At 41.9% G+C, this 17,733-nt stretch overlaps 1 protein-coding gene and 1 long non-coding RNA gene across 7 annotated transcripts in view; both read left to right on the top strand.

Moving 5' to 3' along the window:
* The window catches only part of SLC24A4 (solute carrier family 24 member 4), a 104,322-nt gene that overhangs the window by 47,646 nt on the left and 38,943 nt on the right, over window positions 1-17,733 (top strand). The window lies entirely within an intron of this gene.
* Window positions 2,637-5,561, top strand: LOC310844732. 5 transcript variants are annotated; one of them, XR_014564277.1, is made up of 3 exons: window positions 2,637-2,973; window positions 4,105-4,316; window positions 5,284-5,561. It is a non-coding gene; the product is annotated as an uncharacterized lncRNA (long non-coding RNA). The 5 variants fall into 5 exon arrangements; XR_014564278.1 differs by lacking the exon at window positions 2,637-2,973 and adding an exon at window positions 2,983-3,339 and having other exon boundaries at window positions 4,149-4,316; XR_014564279.1 differs by lacking the exon at window positions 2,637-2,973 and adding an exon at window positions 2,983-3,339.

Raw genomic sequence — 17,733 nt, 5'->3', positions numbered from 1 at the left:
AATTGGAAGTGTAATCAGAATGAGCAAAAATAGTGCATTTGGCTTAGCAAGTTACATTTAAGGTCTAAGAGGATTTTCCTGAAAACAAACAAACTGGATATTTTTAACTATATGAAATATTAGAAGTAGAAAGTCTGCTTGGCAGTCAGTTGTATCTCTAGCTAATGAAGGTCTGAAATATGTACCCATGAGAGAGAGAAAGATATTGCACATTCTTTGCATCTGACATCATAAAAGGAAATTTGGGGAAAATGAACACATCTGGACAGTTCTCTCTTCAGGACATGCAACCAAATTGAGAGACCAAAGTTGAGAATGAACTAATAAATGAGAGCAGAGTTATTCCAATAATTGCAGCTAATCATACACCCACCCATCAGCCATTTGTGGGTTGGGGAAGATGAAAAGAAAGCTCCATCCCAAAAGGCAGGTAGAGATCCTGAGTTGTATTCAACTAGGTTTTACTCAGAGTAGACCTGCTGAAATTAATGGACCCAAATTTGCCATGCTTATTAATTTCAGTGGGCCATAACTTCTGGAATGCCCACGGGGCATGATGTAGTCCTTATGGAGTACCCGAACACACTGCAATGATTTTTTTTTAAAAAAAAATCATTAAATAATTGAAAGTGCCTTGGGAAATTGTCACGTTCAGCTTTAGGGGGAATTGTTGACCCAGAAGGGAGACTGGAAGCAACCAGCCACATCATCAACTTGAGAAGCTTGGCTGCTTGACAGCCACTTGAAGATGCTGTGTCCTAAGAGAGTCAAGCTCTCTTTGTCTTCACTACTGCCACCCAGTGGGTGCAATCCTATGTGATTAAGTGATCTTGGTGGCTACTGGTGCATTTTTCCAAATCTTTTTGGCTGTGGCTTCTCCTGGACCAGGATAGCCTTGCTATGGTGATCCACACTTTGGTAACCTCCCATATAGACTACCATAGCATGATCTCCATGGAGTTACCCTTGGAGGTGCAGGCATGAGAGACAAGATTTGTATATTGTATCAGCAGCAATGTCAGATGTCAGCAGGGTGCCCATAAAGAAGATCACATGTGTCGTTTAACATGGACACAGTCAGTGTCAGGAGAGGGGAAGGAGTTGCATTTTGTCAACAGCCACAGTAATGGTGGCAAACCTACGTAGCTTCTCCAGCAGAGGCAGAAGGGAAGATGAGTATCATTTCCACAGCCAGTGCTCCTGAAAATACTAATTGTCCGCAGAGTGACTCGAATATACAAAAAACACAGTGTACTAATAACTAACTTGAGGAGTTTCAGTAAAGTAAATTAATAACAAAATTAAATTGCCACTGTTCCAAGAAATATGTTCTCACTTTGCAGTTATTTTAGCTGAGCAATCTTTGGCAAAGGATACAGAGTTTGATAAAGTGATCAAGTCCAGGTTTTTTTTTGGAAATGAAAGGTGGTTAAAAAAAATTAACAACATCATAAATGCAACACTTAATATGTGTGGGACTACCCTTGTAAATTTGAATACTGAAGACATATTTGGCATGTGATGTTGGTGCTTTTCTGTTAGTATAGTTTGCCATACCAAAATAAATATCCTAAGCTCTATAATTGGAAAGATGTATTATTTAAAATGGACATGGTTGAATATATGCCTCACTTCTATTTTAACGAGGTTTAGATTTAGACTCCCTTTAGATGTTATATTATCCAGCAAGACTAATGGTGCCCTTTGGTTGTTCCTTCACTGGTTTAAAGACTGGTTTAAAGACAATAGACATCCAGGTTCAACTGGATCCTGTGGAGATAGGTCATGAGGCATGATCCCCCTTCTCCCTCCATGAGTTTAGCTTGTACCATTTCACTATAGACATGCTTCAAATGGGGCTACCTTTGAAGGTGACTTGAAAACTACAATTAATCCAGAATGCGGCTGCTAGACTGGTGACTGGGAGCAGCCAGTGGGACCATATAACACCGATCCTAAAGGATCTTCACTGGCTCCCAGTATGTTACCAAGCACAATTCAAAGTGTTGGTGTTGACCTTCAAAGCCCTAAATGGGCTCGGCTTGGTATACCTGAAGGAGCATCTCCGCCTACATTGTTCAGCACAGACACCGAGGTCCAGGTCTGAGGGCCTTCTGGAGGTTCCCTCCCTGCAAGAAGTGAAATTACAGGGAATCTGGAAAATGCCTTTTCAGTAGCCATACCCACACCTTGTGGAATGCCTTTCTGGCAGATGCCAAAGAGTTAAACAGCTATAATTTTTTTCATAAACATCTGAAGGCAGCCCTGTTTCAGAAAGCTTTTCAGTTCCCCCCCCTGTATTTTTCTTGGAAGCCACCCAGAGTGGCTGAGGCAACCCAGTCAACATATCAGAAATATGTTGTTTCTGTTGTTGTTGTTGTTGTTGATGATGATGATGATGATGATGATGTGTTCATCATATACTGGGAATGAACGTCCTGCAGTCAGTTTATATCTGGACAGATGTTTCACTGTCCATTAATACTGCCATTATCTTGCCTTTCTCCATTTTCAAAGTCTTTCCTTCAATTAAAAAACCCTTTATGGGAGTTTGTTCATATTCACCATTGGCACCTCTTCTGATTCCTGTTCTCTTCCAGAGCCCTGACAGTGTCACAATGAGAGGCTTCCCAAGATTCTGCCCGTCCTTTGCATGCTGTTTCAACATTGCCAGCATGAGTGGAGTACATATTACGGCAATTACACACGCTCTTCTTCAGACCTGCCTCCACCTCCCCCACAATAATTTGGCTTCTTTCTTCAACATGAGGACTTGTTAATGTTTAGAGCTGGAGTTTGGCTTATCCATTTCAGTCTGCAGTAATTTATTTATGAAAGTATTGCTTCATTGGTTCTGACATAACTTTTATAATAGATTCCCACCCCCCACCCCCGTGATGCTTCTCTGGCATTGTTCATGTTTTGAGATCATATTTTTATTTTTATGTTATGTTATTTTGATTTATTTTACAGGTAGATATACAGTTATAGATAATTGATTATAGATAATTGATTACTAGCAGTTTGCTGTTGAGGAAAAGTGAATATAAAAATTATCCTTTTGAGCCATGACTTTGACCGATACTTTCAAATAAGCATTTTTATTTTCATTATCATACTTTAGACACCAGTGTAAATGCAGTTTGAGTAGATCAGAGCTGTGCCTTTGTTGCAGAGCTAATAATTAGCATGTAGATTCTCCTAATGCTTTTGATAACAGGAGGAACCTTTAAAAAAAGAAAAGAAAAAGAAAAGGTGTTTTCAAGGAAGGACAAAATATAGGTTAGTGTATTCAGGTCACACAGCACTGACAACTCAAATTGTTATCCAACAATTGCTGTAAGTATATGGCAGGCTATTACATGTACCCTCCTAGATAGTGGTCTCCCCTATTTGTTTGTTCATTAAACAGTAATAAATATTCTGTTCATGTCATGGTAAACAAATTTTAGGAGGAAATCTACATCCATATGCCAGTCCCTAGGCCATTTTTCAGCCCTGATCCAAGCTCATAGCATCTCCTACTGGATTTTGAATTTCTTTCCAACTTACTCCAAATGGCAGAACTCCACTGCATTTTTCCTCTTGTTTTATGGAGGTTCACACAGGAGAGTATTTGACCTCCATATGGTATATTACAAATCCCACTTAACAAGTTCATAAATGAAGTCTAGAAATCTGTGAAGCTGGCCAACTGAACTGAACTGAACTAAGCCACTTACAGACTCAGTTCATGTGTAACAACTAACCATGCTTTGATGTCCTGGCCTGTTAACTTACTGTGGTTCCTATAAACCACAGTTTCCTGTATTCAGATAAAATAGGAAACTGCTGCTTAGAACAAACCAGGTATGGAAGATTTAATTCTTAAATGCAAAGGGAAGGGAGAGTATGCAAGCTTTAGTGAAGTAATCACTAATGAGCTCAATGGGACTTACACCCAGAGAAGCATGTATAGGATTGCCTCCTTAACTGGAACTAAAATCTGTTGAAAACAAAATGCTGAAATGCCAAACAGCTATTGGATGTGGAAGATCAAGATAAAGTGTATTTAGCTTTGTTGTTCAGGCTTCAAGTGATTATTGTCTTATACATACTATCTAGGGGCTCGTATACCCTGTCATATATGGATCTATGTTTAATATCAGACTGTCATTTTACAACATAAAGCTGACCTGTTGGTTAAGTGGCCTTAGATTGACATACTACGCAGCTGACTCCAAGATAGTGAAAACTTGACAAGAATCTAGGAGTACAGAATCTAGGAATTTGCCTGGAGCCTTCGGTCTGCACAAACTGTTGCCTCGGGTAAACAGGTACTGTTAACTATTTATTGCTTGCAGGCAGTTTTGTTATGTGTTAAGCAAGAGGTTATGAAACTTGGAAAGCTGACTCAAGTTAGTTTGTAATAATCTTGCATCTATATTTGTAAGAAATGGATATTATTTCCTTAATCTTCCTGTTCATATTCTTCAAGATGAAACTCCCTGCATAAAATTCATCCAAATTTCCCCATCATCACTTAAATACAGGGTGTTAATGGGTGTGGTGCATTGCTTTGAAATCATTTGCTGATTTTTTGGGGGGAGAGGTGTTTTTTCCCCAGTCCCATTATTAGAACGTCAGAGCAGATTCACAGTGCGGCTGTGAATGCCAGTTAAAATATAACATCATGTATCCACAGTAGAAATGGAAGGGCCTGTCATTTTTGGTTCTCTCAGTTTCACATTTTCCTAATCTTAAATTCAGTTCTCCGCATTTCTTCAGGAATCTGCATTTTTTCTACATCTATCTATCTATCTATCTATCTATCTATCTATCATCTATCTATCTATCATCTATCTATCTATCTATCTATCTATCTCTATCTATCTATCTATCTATCTATCTATCTATCTATCTATCTAATCTAATCTAATCTAACTAAAAATCCTAATGAAAATTCATCTTCATTTTGGTGCAGATTTCTCCTAATAAACACATTTTTGTATGCAGTTTTTACAAATGTACACATTTTTTGCAAAGCAGTTACCCCCAATATAATGCATTTTTTAATATTATTTTCACAGATGTATTCAATTTTTATTCACACTTTGCCCTGATATATGTGTTTATGAAAACATTTTTGGTTGGTTGGAGAACCGCCTCAGGAAATTCAGAAAAGTGTGCATTTCAAACGATGGCTATGCTTCAGTTCTGATACTGTTTGGGAAAGTGCATATTTGCTAGATTCACCTTTAGATGCAAACTGAATTGAATTCCTCCCCCATCCGTAATCCACAGGAGCTCTTTGCAGTCATCCCTGATCACTGTGGATGCCAGCTGGATCAATAGTCTTCCACTTAGAGAAATAACCTCTGTGGCTTCTTCAAGGGTGATCCCATGCCCTGCATCCTGAAGTCTGTCAGATCCTGCAGCTTGGAGCAATGGCACATTCATGTCATATGCACCCAAAGGAATATTTCCAAACGACTTCTGTTATTGGAGTGGAGTAGTTGGAAATCACACCTAATACAGTGATACCAATAAAAATGTATCGACTCCTTATTACTGTTTCAGCAGCTTGTTGTCTCGGACTCGTTCTTTTTGGATGTAATCTCCTTGGGAGTTTCTTGAGATTAGAAGAATCATAATATTTATATAATTATTTATTTTTTAATATAACTATAGAATTTTACAGGTGGGACCTATAAGCAAAAAAAAAAAAAAAAAAAAAAAAAAGTGGTATGGAGTTCTCCTGTTTAGGTTTCTAGTCAGCCAGCCATATCTTCTTCAGTTACACTTCATTCTGGTCCCCATTCCTCCATGGTTTTCCATTTTGCCATCAGCACTCTCTGACCAATGAGCTTGGTTAGTTGACCTTGGGTTTTGAGTTTCTCCCTGCCCTTTGAGGTTCCTTGCCCCCCTATCAAACATTATTTATGCTTGTCCTGAGCATGCTCAGCCCAAGCAGGACAGCTGTCCCATAGTTTAATTCTTTATTGACAAAGTATGAACTTACAGTAGCTCCTGAGGTGCATTAAATGTGCATGCGCTCTCTCTCTCTCTCTCTCTCTCTCTCTCTCTCTCTCTCTCTCTCTCTCTCCTGGTGGCTAGGCAACTGATGCCCCTCCCAGGGCTTGTGCTGGAGCAATGGATGGTTGGAGCAGTGGGTGGCCACGCCTACACCCTCATCTGATGGTGTGAGTGCAAGCATCCTGCAACTTGAGCATGCAAGTTGTCACTGTGCCTGCCTCTTCAAGCCCCTCCTGTTTCTAGGGGACAGTGGGGGAGAGGACAGAAGGGATCCTGCTGCCCCCTCCCTTCAGGCACCATCTCTCAGCTCCTGGTGCTATTTGTCCTTCCTGCAGCTCCAGCTCCTGTCCCATGTCCTGCACCTCCTCCCTTGTCTCTGACTGCTCAGACCCCTCCCAATCCTCCAGCCCTAGCTCCTGTCTCTTGGGAGGCACAGAACCCCTGCCATCTTCCAAGTCTTCTGAATAATTTTCTGTCTTCTTCTGCATGGTTACATAGACAATATTCAGAAATGGTGGCTGTGCTGCACTAGATCTCTTCTTTCCTGAAGTTTATCTATTTGGCACCTTTCTGTCTCTCAGGGACATGTGCCAGGCATTGCTTGCTATAGAAGCAAGCGCACATGTGCAGAAACAAAATTTCATTCTCAGTTGCTATCAAAATTTCGCCCTCAGTTTCCATTCTCTTCTGAGATTTCCAAGTAATTCCCTGTGTTCTTCTGCATGGTTACATAGGTAATATTTGGAAATGCCCAGTGGACCTCTTCCTTCCTAGACGATATATATTTGACCCCCTTCAGTCTCCCAGGAATGTGATCCTGTGGAAGCAAGCACACTCATATGGAAACAAAATTTAATTCTCAAGTGCTGCTTTCTTTTGAGACTTCCAAATAATCCCCTGTCTCTTTCTGCATGGTTACATAGATAATATTTAGAAATGGTGGCCATTTCCCATTGGATCGCTTCTTTCCTAGAGTGTATATATTTGACCCTCTTCAGTCTCTCAGGAATATGTGCCATGTAGTCTTGTGGAAGCAAGTACACTTATATGGAAAACAAAAATTCACTCTCAATCGTCTGTTGGGAATTTCTGCAGTCTTCCCAGGAGCTGCTTTGTCCTGCAGCACAGCAATATAGTGAAAACACAACAAAACACAATAGAAGGAAAGGGTTCTTTTGTTTTTGTTTTAACTGGGCTGGAGCACAAATCAGCTCATAGGTTTTGAATAAACCAGCTGTCTTCATTTCACTCCAAGATACATTTTCTGCTTACTTAAATATTACAACATTCCAGCCACAGTGGAGAGTTTCAAAGAACTGTTTCAGGAGTGCTTGTGGGCAACAGGGTTTTGAGGGTGGAGGTGGGGGGTATAGGACATCCAGTATATAATTGAGAATCTTTTCACAGTGCTGAATCACAGAAAGAGTTAAGCTCCCTTTTGAAAGAAGCGCTGTAAAGTACATTAAAGTGGCTCACAAAGGAAAGACGCCTAGAACAAGAGGAAACATGGAGGCTGAGGAGAAAGACACAGCCTTGTCACTGAGAACCAGGTGCCTTCTTTATAGGTGGGATCAGACACACCACCCCCAATGGAGCATGTGTGCGCATTGGGCCAAAGAGTTGCAAGGAGTGAGCTTGCCCCACATCATCTCTAGAAGCTTAGTGAGAGGAGTAGGTCAACTGGCGGGACATCTTTGTAGCTTCCATTCAGTTGTGAACCTCTTACCTTGCTCTTATACCTGGGAATTGTGACTTCTGGGCTTGCTACTGAGTCTGTACCCCTATTAGTTTGAATAAAGATCTCTTTCTTCCTTACAAATAAAAGTCACTGTCATGTTTTTTTAGGCAGGGAGTGTGACATTCTGCAGGGTTTGCATGAAGTGTACATTGAAGTTACATTTTACTGAACAATCATTTGTTCGTTTGTATACAGTCTAAACCACAGAGCCTAGGGCTTGCTGATCAGAAGGTCGGCGGTTTGAATCCCTGTGACAGGGTGAGCTCCCGTTGCTCGGTCCCAGCTCCTGCCAACCTAGCAGTTCAAAAGCATGTCAAAGTGCAGGTAGATAAATAGGTACTGCTGAGGCGGGAAGGTAAACGGTGTTTCTGTGCGCTGCTCTGGTTTTGCCAGAAGCAGCTTAGTCATGCTGGCCACATAACTTGTAAAAACTGTCTGTGGACAAACGTCGGCTCCCTCAGCCAGTAAAGTGAGATGAGAGCAGCAACCCCAGAGTCGTTTACAACTGGATTGAACTATCAGGGGTCCTTTACCTTTTTTTTTTTAATACAATGAGCTTTCATCCTGATTTGCTTGCTGGGTGTTTCTGCATCTTCCTGTTAATCATCTGTTAATCATACCACACTTTTCAGTGTATTTTCCTGTCACCTTCCTAATAGCAAAAAAGTAAAGTTTTTAATTTTTTTTAAATAGGTGTGTGTGTGTGTGAGAGAGAGAGAGAGAGAGAGAGGACGATAGAGCACTTTAATCCACTTTAATTGCACAAACCTAACTTTCCACGATGTGGTTGAATCCCCCCTGAAAAATATTGACGGTCTGGAGGTGACCCAGGCTACTTTCTCTCCAGTGCCTCCATCTGTAAAATAGGGTTAATAGTACTGAACTACCTTTTAAGGGAATTAAACAAAAATCCGAATGAATTAGTGCTGCATTTATTTCGCTAATCTTGACTTTCACACAAAGAATGTTTATAGTCAGAGCAAAATAGCATTTCTGGAGTCTTGTTTCTTTAAGACACAGTACACCGTCCTTTCAGAATGCAAATATTCGGTGGATTTAATAGTTTGCAGTTCGAGTCCGCCGTTTGCTTTGTAACCTGCCACTCGCCGTGACAAAGATAATCGTATTTGGCAGCCTTCTCTTGGTTGAGCCAGGCAAATTGAATTAATATACTGCAGAGATTAAATGTTTTAGCAATTGCTGTTGCTTGCAGAATTGGGAGAGGGAGAGCAAGCAGGTTTTGGAGCACAAGGAGCTTACTTCCTGTCCTGCCATATGGTGCTCTCCCTGAGAGAGAAGGTTTGATCTTTGGCTTCTCACCACATCAAATTGATTACTAAGAAGAAGTGGGGTGGGGACTGCAAGCATGCTAAGTGCTGTTTCATTCCAGGCTCCTTTGCAACTGCTAGTCATTGTCTTAGCAGGGCAGCCCATTAAACCTGTGTGCAGAACGGCTCCCGAAGAACTTGCCCTTTGCAGCCTCTTTCAGGGTCGCTCATGAAGCTGTGTGTTGCTTTGAATTAATGGGCCTGTAACTCATCTTGCATCTCTCTTACAAACTCATTGGTTAACAGAAGCAGAGCTCAGGTGTTTTCTGCCCACTGCTAAGAACTGAAAAAGAAAGGGGCGGTTGTTTTGGAAACGACAGTCTGATTAGGTTATTCCAGAGGGGTAACCATGTTAGTCAGTTGCAGAAAAAACAACAGAATATTGTGCCTTTATTCTGGCAGAGCTCATTTTGTCAGATGCATGAAATCACCCTTTGGCAGAGGATGGCCTCCAACTCCAAGTTTTTACTCAGAGTAGACCACCGATTGAAATTATTGGCCATGACTTAATAATATTTATTGATTTCAGTAAGTCTACATACCCTCCAACATTTCTCCAATGAAAATAGGGGCATCATATTCAATGATGATGATTTTGTTATAGTTCTATATGATAGTTTTTATGTTAAACTTTTCAATCTCTTTTGTGATGAGATTGTGTACTGTATGCTTTTTTGTTTTTGGTTTATTGACTGTAATTAATTCATAGAATCAATTGATCTTTGGAAAGAGATAGCCTGGCCACAGTGTTGCTTGCTTTGGTCCTCCAGTTGGATTGCTGCAGTGGGTCATTCATGGCACTGCCCTTGGAGACAAACTGGAAGCTTCAGTTGGGGAAGAATGCAGAGGTCATAGTTATGACTGGAACTGCCAGGTTTATTATACCTGGTACACCAATTTTATAATTGGTGTATCAGGAAGTTTTTTAATGTTTGACATTTTGCTATGTGTTTTTCTTTGCACTGTAAGCCGCCCATAGTGGCTGGGGAAACCTAGCCTGATGGGCAGGGTATAAATATTATTATTATTATTATTATTATTATTATTATTATTACTCTGCACCAATGCAAAGTGTCCATCATTACCTTTAAAGCCATAGATAGTTTGAGATGTAGATTCAAGAAGGAGCATTTCTTCCCATTGCAATGGGCCCATAACTTCTACTGAGATCTCCTGAGTGCTTCCATTAATAGAGGTGCTGTATTCAGGAACAAGGGAGAGAGCTTTCTTAGTAGTGGCACCTCAGTTATGGAATGCCCTCCCTTAACAGTCTCACATGATACCTGCGAAACATTTTGGCCCCAGGCAAAAACATTTGCATTTACCCAGGCATTCTAATATGTTGTAAATCCTACTTTCATTTTCAAGGATTTTGTCTGCTCTATTATTTATATCGTGATACAAATTGGTTGTATGCTGCCCTTAAATCCAAATAGTATAGACATGTTTTAAATAAATGAAACAGGTGCTTTTTATTCTCGTTAATAGTGGTTGGCAGGAGATACCTTTCCTACTTATGAAGTAGTAATTAAATGCCTACTTGCTGCCACTAAGCTATGTCTTGCCTAGTTATGGAGGTTATCTAAGGTCCCTACTCTCTCTGTCAGCTATGGGACTTTGCAATTATGAGTAAATTAACTGAACAGAGCCTAGTAGCAGGAGGACAAATCAACAACAACCCTGCTTCCTTGAAGTTTGTTACTTTGGTTTCATATACTGTACAGTACTAATACAAACAAGCAGACATTTCTCAAGCCACAAACTGATATATTGCAGTTATGGTCCTTTAATATTTGCCAGCTTTTTCACAAATGTATGTTACGGAATGTTGGAATGGGGTAGGGGAGGAAATGTTTTGTGCAGTGCCAACAATCTAGAAAGAGCTAATGACCCACCCATTTAGTAGAGATCTCCTTCATCTCTGCTTGCTATAGTTTGATTGTGCAATGGGTTTTTTTAAAATTAAAAAAACCAGATAACTTAGAATCATAGAGTTGGAAGGGATCCTGAGGATCATCTAGTCCAACCCCCTACAATGCAGGACTGTGCAGCTGCCCCATATGGGGATCAAACCTGCAACCCTGGTATTACCAGCACCATGTTTTAGCCAGCTGAGCTATCCAGGCTTAAAAGGCTTATTAACAGGTTATTGGTGATGATTGAGACATGGAGCCTCCATGTTCATGGGCAGCATATCCCTGGTGATCAGATGCTGGGATGAAAGAACAAGCGATGGATAATTCAATGTCCTGGTTGTTTGCTTCCCAGAAACATCTGCTGTTCCTGTGTGGGTGTGGGTGGGTGCGTGCATGCACGCACGCACGCTCTTCCTGGATAGTCTTAAAATGGACCCTATTCATTTCATGTAAAACAGAAATAAAATGAGCAGGTGAGTACAGGTCTCCTGCACCTTTAATAATAAATTGCATCTGGTGAAATTTCATCTTCTACACAACTATTAAAGGTGCAGGAGCCCTGTCATCTTTTCCAACCTGAACAGAAATTAACCCCAGGAAACAGGATGTTCTACAAAAACAAGCAAACAAATCCCCCTCTAGGACTGCAGAATCAGCAAGAATTCTCCAACAACTTGCTCCTTATCAACCCAAATTCCTGCCTAAAATAACCCATAGCCCAGCCCGTTATGTATAGCTATTTAAGATCAGGGAGGCTCCTGTAGAAGGACTAATCCCACTTGCAGTAACTGTGTCAGGGAAGTCACAGAATGCCCTGTACAATCAGCATCCTGCTGAGGATTTCTTGCCTCTGTGGGTGAATCATCTGGCGATAAGGTGAAGAAATCACATGCCTGGATGGGTTATAAAACAGCAGTTCCACGTGGCTGGTGAGATGTTCTGTTAGGCTTATGAGATTTTGGAACTTAGTCCATTGGCAGGCTGCCTTCAGCAGTATAGACAGGGCATGTGGGAGCAATGCTCTCCTGCTATACACGAATGTCTGCTGCAATCATTATCTAGTATAACCATCAGGTGTCAGTCACAAATCCGCACACCCCTTGCTCCTGCAGAGCCACTCTACATTTGAAAACTAGAGGAGACACACAAAGTGGTCATTTAAGCAATGCGCTTCCATTTAACACTTCTGTGTTGATAACCCAGTTGTTGAGAGTGTTTTTTTTTTAAAAAAAACATATCACATGATCATCTGCTGAGTTGTCCAGAGCTTGTTTAAAAAAGATTTATTTGTAAATACAGAGATTGATACAGAAATTTTCATGGTGTTTTAACCAGTAGTACAGTAGCAAATTTAGAAGTGCAGTGTCAGGGCTGGTTCAGCACAGAAATTCAAAAGTGAGCAGTAAGGTTGATTCTTTATTGAGAGAGACAAAACACAGCAGAGAACTTGGCGGGCAGAACTAGCCCAATAAAGCAGTTGCCAGAACTGTGGATCTGAGCCTCCTACTTCCTCCTAAATCTTCTCCCCAGCAAGCTGCCTTCCCAATACAGTGGTACCTCCGGTTACATACGCTTCAGGTTACAGACTCCGCTAACCCAGAAATAGTACCTCGGGTTAAGAACTTTTCTTCAGGATGAGAACAGAAATTGTGTGGCGGCAGTGCAGCAGCAGCAGCAGGAGGCCCCATTAGCTAAAGTGGTGTCTCAGGTTAAGAACAGTTTCAGGTTAAGAACGGACCTCCAGAACGAATTAAGTTCTTAACCTGAGGTAGCACTGTAGTAGCAAAGTCCTTCATGGAGGGGCTGTCTGTGCCTTTTCTTCTGCTACATGCAATGTTCTCCTCTTTCTTCAGGACAGAGGAGGAGGGGAGGGGGAAACTGTGGAAGTGGCAGATTGATAGGGATCTGTTGCTGCCTCAGCCTCCTCCTCCTCCTAAGCTGTCTCACTCTCAATTAAACCTAGTGCTTGCTCAGCCTCCAACCTGTCTGCCCCCTTTCTTCCTCTGACTTGGCTTCTGAATTCCACCACCATTCTCCTAACTCGGAGCCTTCCCACTCTGATGCTTCCCTGGGGGGTGGGTTCCCTGGCTGTAGCCTCCCACCATTCCCCTCATCTAGCCAGTTCCTGATACGCAAGATCCATTCATACAAATCACAGCCACGCCCCTCTCACTGCTATGCTTCCTTATAAGACTTTATAATCCACTAAGATTATACAGTAATCTTATAATTATACAATAAGAGCAATTAAGGATGCATGTGCTACTATTTTTTGTGCGTGTGCATAGGCAAATGATTTGGAGAGCTCCAGTCTCTTCTTTCAGAGCAAATGACATTTTCCTTGAAGTTCCATCTTACATAACAGAACTTGGAACACCCTTTGTTTTCAGTGTTCCCAAATGCTTAGCTTTGGAGCATCCAGAACAACAACTGCATGATGTTTTTCCCATGTGCCTTCTCAAGAGTGGTCCAAGGAGCTGTTGGAAACACGCCTGGGAAGGTCCCCAACTTTCCAAGTCTTCGGGGCGTCTCTCCAGTGGTCCTCCCTGGCTGTAAATCTTCCTCAGCCCAGAGAGACCGTTGATAAGCGACCCCTCTCTCCTGAGAGGAGCACACTCGTCTTCTGGCGTATCATTGCAGAAGAAAAACTCAATCAGTAGCTCTAAAACTACTTTATTTACAGTCTATATACAAAGACTCCATCAGCACATCTGTGCTCTTTCAGCATCAGTACAGAACAGCAACACTTTCAGAAGTGAAACTAACTTCCAACAGTCCTCAGACTTCATGCTCACTCAGACACTCACATGATGTACACAAAACATAGCACAACAGTACCACTTGCTGGAGCAGCTCGGATAGATAAAAATCCTAACAGGAGCCAGTCCTCCGTGGCTGACTCACCTTTCACTCTGATTGGCTTGAATCAGCACAAAGGGGGAGACGGCTCCTTCTCAGTGACTGGAAAGATCCACTTTCATGCTGACTGGGTGGTTCTAGGGTGCTAGAGACAGGGACCTTGCTGAGTCTTTGATCCCCTTTGACAACTGGGCCACCACACCTCTCGTTTTAACAAATGAAAGACTGTGTTTGGAAGAAGTGGTCTACTTTCATTATTTCTGGTGCTCGCAGCAGATTATTGGGGAAAAGTTAAAAGAATAGAAAATGAGTTGAAAGAAAAACCTAAAATGGCAATTCACAGGACATATCTTGGATATGCTTACTTGGAAGTTATTTCCACTATGTCCGGTGGAACCAGCCTGAGATGTTTTGCTGCTGTAGGCAAACTGCCCTGATGCCACACCCCACAGAACCTGCCAGTGCAACTACACAGGTGCCTTTGGCTATGCCACACTGCTGCCATAATGCAGTGACAAGGGTGCAGTGGTGCGAGTGAAGCCTGGGGGTGGGGTGGGGAGGTTGGCAGCAGCTCAGTGGCTGGGGTGGGGAGAAAGTAGGGCAAGGGTCGGATCTACTACCTGAGGCAAATGGCTTCACCTTGTCTTATTGATGAATGGTGCTCACCCTCTGATAAGTTTTAAGGTTGCTGCTTAGTGATGCAGTTCCTAAGCTGAAATCTTACGTACAATTATTATTTTAATAGAATTTTAGCTTGCTGAGTGTATACTCTCTTATAGAGAGTAAGCCCTTTTGAAATTACAGGGACTTCTGAATAAACATGCATTATTATTAATAATATCATCATCATTATCATTGCGTAGGATTGCACTGCTAGCATGTCGATGTGTTATCATGCATATAGTGCTGGACTAGAAATCCTTACTTGGCTTTGCTGTGCAGCTTCCTGGAATCTGTTGAGCAAGTAATTGGCATTTAGACTAACCTACCTGTAGTGCACATAAAATGGGATCACCCCAGGGATGCTATTGTGAGCTCCCGGGAGCAAAGGTGGCATGCAAATGAGATAGACAAATAAAATAACATACATCCCTGGCTTACTTATTTGAGGTCAGGTAGTGGGGATGTAAGAATATAAGAAGAGCCTGCTGGATGAGGCCAATGGCCCATCTTAGTCCTGCATTCTGTTCTCCTGATTGCCAACCACATGCCTGTGTGAAACGTGCAAGCAGGACCTGAAGGCAAGAGCACTTTCCCCTCCTGTGGTTTCCAGCAACTCGTATTCAGAAGCATTACTACCTTTGACCATGGAAGCAAAGCATAGTCATCACAGCTAGCAACCATTGGTTGTCTTATGCTTCATGAATTTGTCTAATCCTCTTTTATCACTGCCTTATGTGGAAGCAAGACCCATAGTTTGACCATGTGCTGCGTGACGAAGTACGTCCTTCAAAATTCAGCTTCATTAGATATCCAAAAGTTCTAGTGTTATGAAAGAGAGAGAAATAAAACTTTTCTCTATCCACTTTCTCCATGCCTTGCATAATTTTATAAACTTTTATTGTGTCACCCTTTACTCACCTCTCAGGACCCGGAGTCAGGAGTAGGTCAGCAAGAAACACCTGGTATCAGTGAAGTTAACTCTAGATTCAAAGAAACCGAAACAGTGCTGGCCTGGTGATCACACTAACTCTTCCCAGTGGGTCCCTGCTTTCCCACCACTCCCTAAGGCACTTCCCTCAGTTCCTTCCCCAGCATCCTAAGGCTCCGTTGTCTCATCTCTCTCTGCTCTGCCCTCTTCATTCCATGTTCTGGGAGACCAGAAGAGGAGCAGAGCTGGCCACAGCAGGAGGGGGGGACTCCCTGAGGCACATCCACCACATGTGATAAAAGGTTCCTTCTTTTTCTTTACATTTCCAGCATTTATTATCATGTCTGATACATTTTTGCTAACTTCACTGGTGTTAAATACCACCTCTACATCATTTTCATCAAATTTTCTCTTAATACATTACAAGCTGTAAACTGGATTCCTTTTTTCCACAATTTCTCCCAATCCTCCATCAAGATATTGTGCCCCACATCCCAGGCCCATTCAATCATTACCAATTTCACTTGTTCATCTTTCGTATGCCATTCCAGCAATAAATTATACATCTTAGATAGGTTTTTTTGTTTTGTTTTTGTATTTAGTAATTCCGTTTCCAATTTGGATTTCTCTTTTTGAAAACCAATTTTCCTATCCACTTTAACTCTACAATGTTCTCTTTGAGGTGAGACAACCAGAAATGTACACAGTATTCCAAATGCAGTTGCGCCATAGATTTGTATATTGGCGTTATGATTCTTATTATGGCAGTTTTATTTTCATTTCCTTTCCCAATGATCCCTAGAATGGATCTTGCCCTTTTTACACCTGCCACACTGGGCCGACATCTCTTGACCCCCGCCTGCCATCTTGAATGCAGCTTCTGGCTTGATGGAGAGACCCTACCATACTTCCTCACCAAGGCCCAGAGGCCACAATGAGTTTGGATGAAAGGAAGCAGTGCCAAGATTGGAAAAGGGGATGGTTTAGTTCCGAATCAAGTGTCCCTGAATCCAAAACCATTAACGGTCCACAAAGTACACAGAGAAATATTGCAGACTTCTAGATGCACCACCAGTGTCATGGTGTAACTTCCAGTCAATTAATACCATCACAACACAGCTGCATTGGTTTGGGTTTTTGAAGGTTTCTAATGAAAGACTGGAAGGAGCTGGGAGTAATTTAATTAAACTGGCTATAATGGACACATGTTCATTTTTCTTCTCCCTTACATTTTAGGTGCATAAACATTGTCCTGTCATTTGGTACCAGCTTTGCCAAGCAACACAGTGGGAATTTAGTTGGTTAATCATAAATGGGGATGCATGCTGCCTTTTGTACTGAGGTCTGGGAGAGAATGATAAATCCTGAGCAGCAGCGCAGGGGGCAGCTGTATAGGAGGATAATGCACTGCCTGATGCAAGTGATTTGAGGGAGCTGCTTGATTTAGTAACATCCGGTTTACATAATGTGGAGCGATTCTGGCCTCTTGAAAAATTGACAACAACCACTGAAGATTACCGCACGCCAGCAGCCGTTTTGTGGATTATCTGCTTCAACGTCCCAGAAGATTAATAATGTCACTTTCATCCCAGTGTCAATATGCACCATCTCCTGATGAACATGGTGCCAGAAATGCTGCCAATCTCCCTTTCCCTATTTCCCCTCATCTCTGCTGCTCAAAACAAACACACTTGCCCTCCCACACCCCTTGTATATGGCTCTTCCAAGCACAGAAGGAGAGAAGTGAGGGAACTAGTCTGAGAATTAAGTGTTGCCTGTTTGTGACTTTTTCCACCCTTTCATTAGTAGTTGCTGAGTGTCATTTCAGAGGTGACCTCATAAGTGCCCCATTTTTCTTGTCTCCTGAATTCTTCACTGCCCCGCTCTTTTAACATAGCACAGTATTTGGGGCTATCTTTGAAAATGTTCTGGAAATTTAAGTTGCTTAGGAACTAAATATCTCGAACTGAGCAATATAAGCACATTGGATCAGTGCGTTGCCATCTTCACTGGTTCTCCATTGCTGGGCCCTACTCATGGTTTGAACTTTAAGATCCTTCACAGCTTGGGACCAGCTTGGGGTGAGGGTGCTCTAAAAGAGAACTGCCTCTCTCCACAGATGTCTGCCTGGACCTTGAAACCTGGTTAAGACCCACCATAATGGAGGGCACACTCAAGTGCAATTATTGGCTGGAGCTTTCGTTGCACCTTTAAGCAGATAGAGACATATGGCCCTATTGAGAAATGGCAAAAATCCAGCAACAGTCAGGTTGTGACCAATGATGG

The sequence above is a fragment of the Podarcis gaigeae genome (assembly GCF_964106915.1).
Source record: "Podarcis gaigeae genome assembly, chromosome: 1".
Classification (NCBI taxonomy): Eukaryota; Metazoa; Chordata; class Lepidosauria; order Squamata; family Lacertidae; genus Podarcis; species Podarcis gaigeae.
Note: the sequence above shows the minus strand (reverse complement) of the source record. Positions and strands in the feature narration are given on the sequence as shown.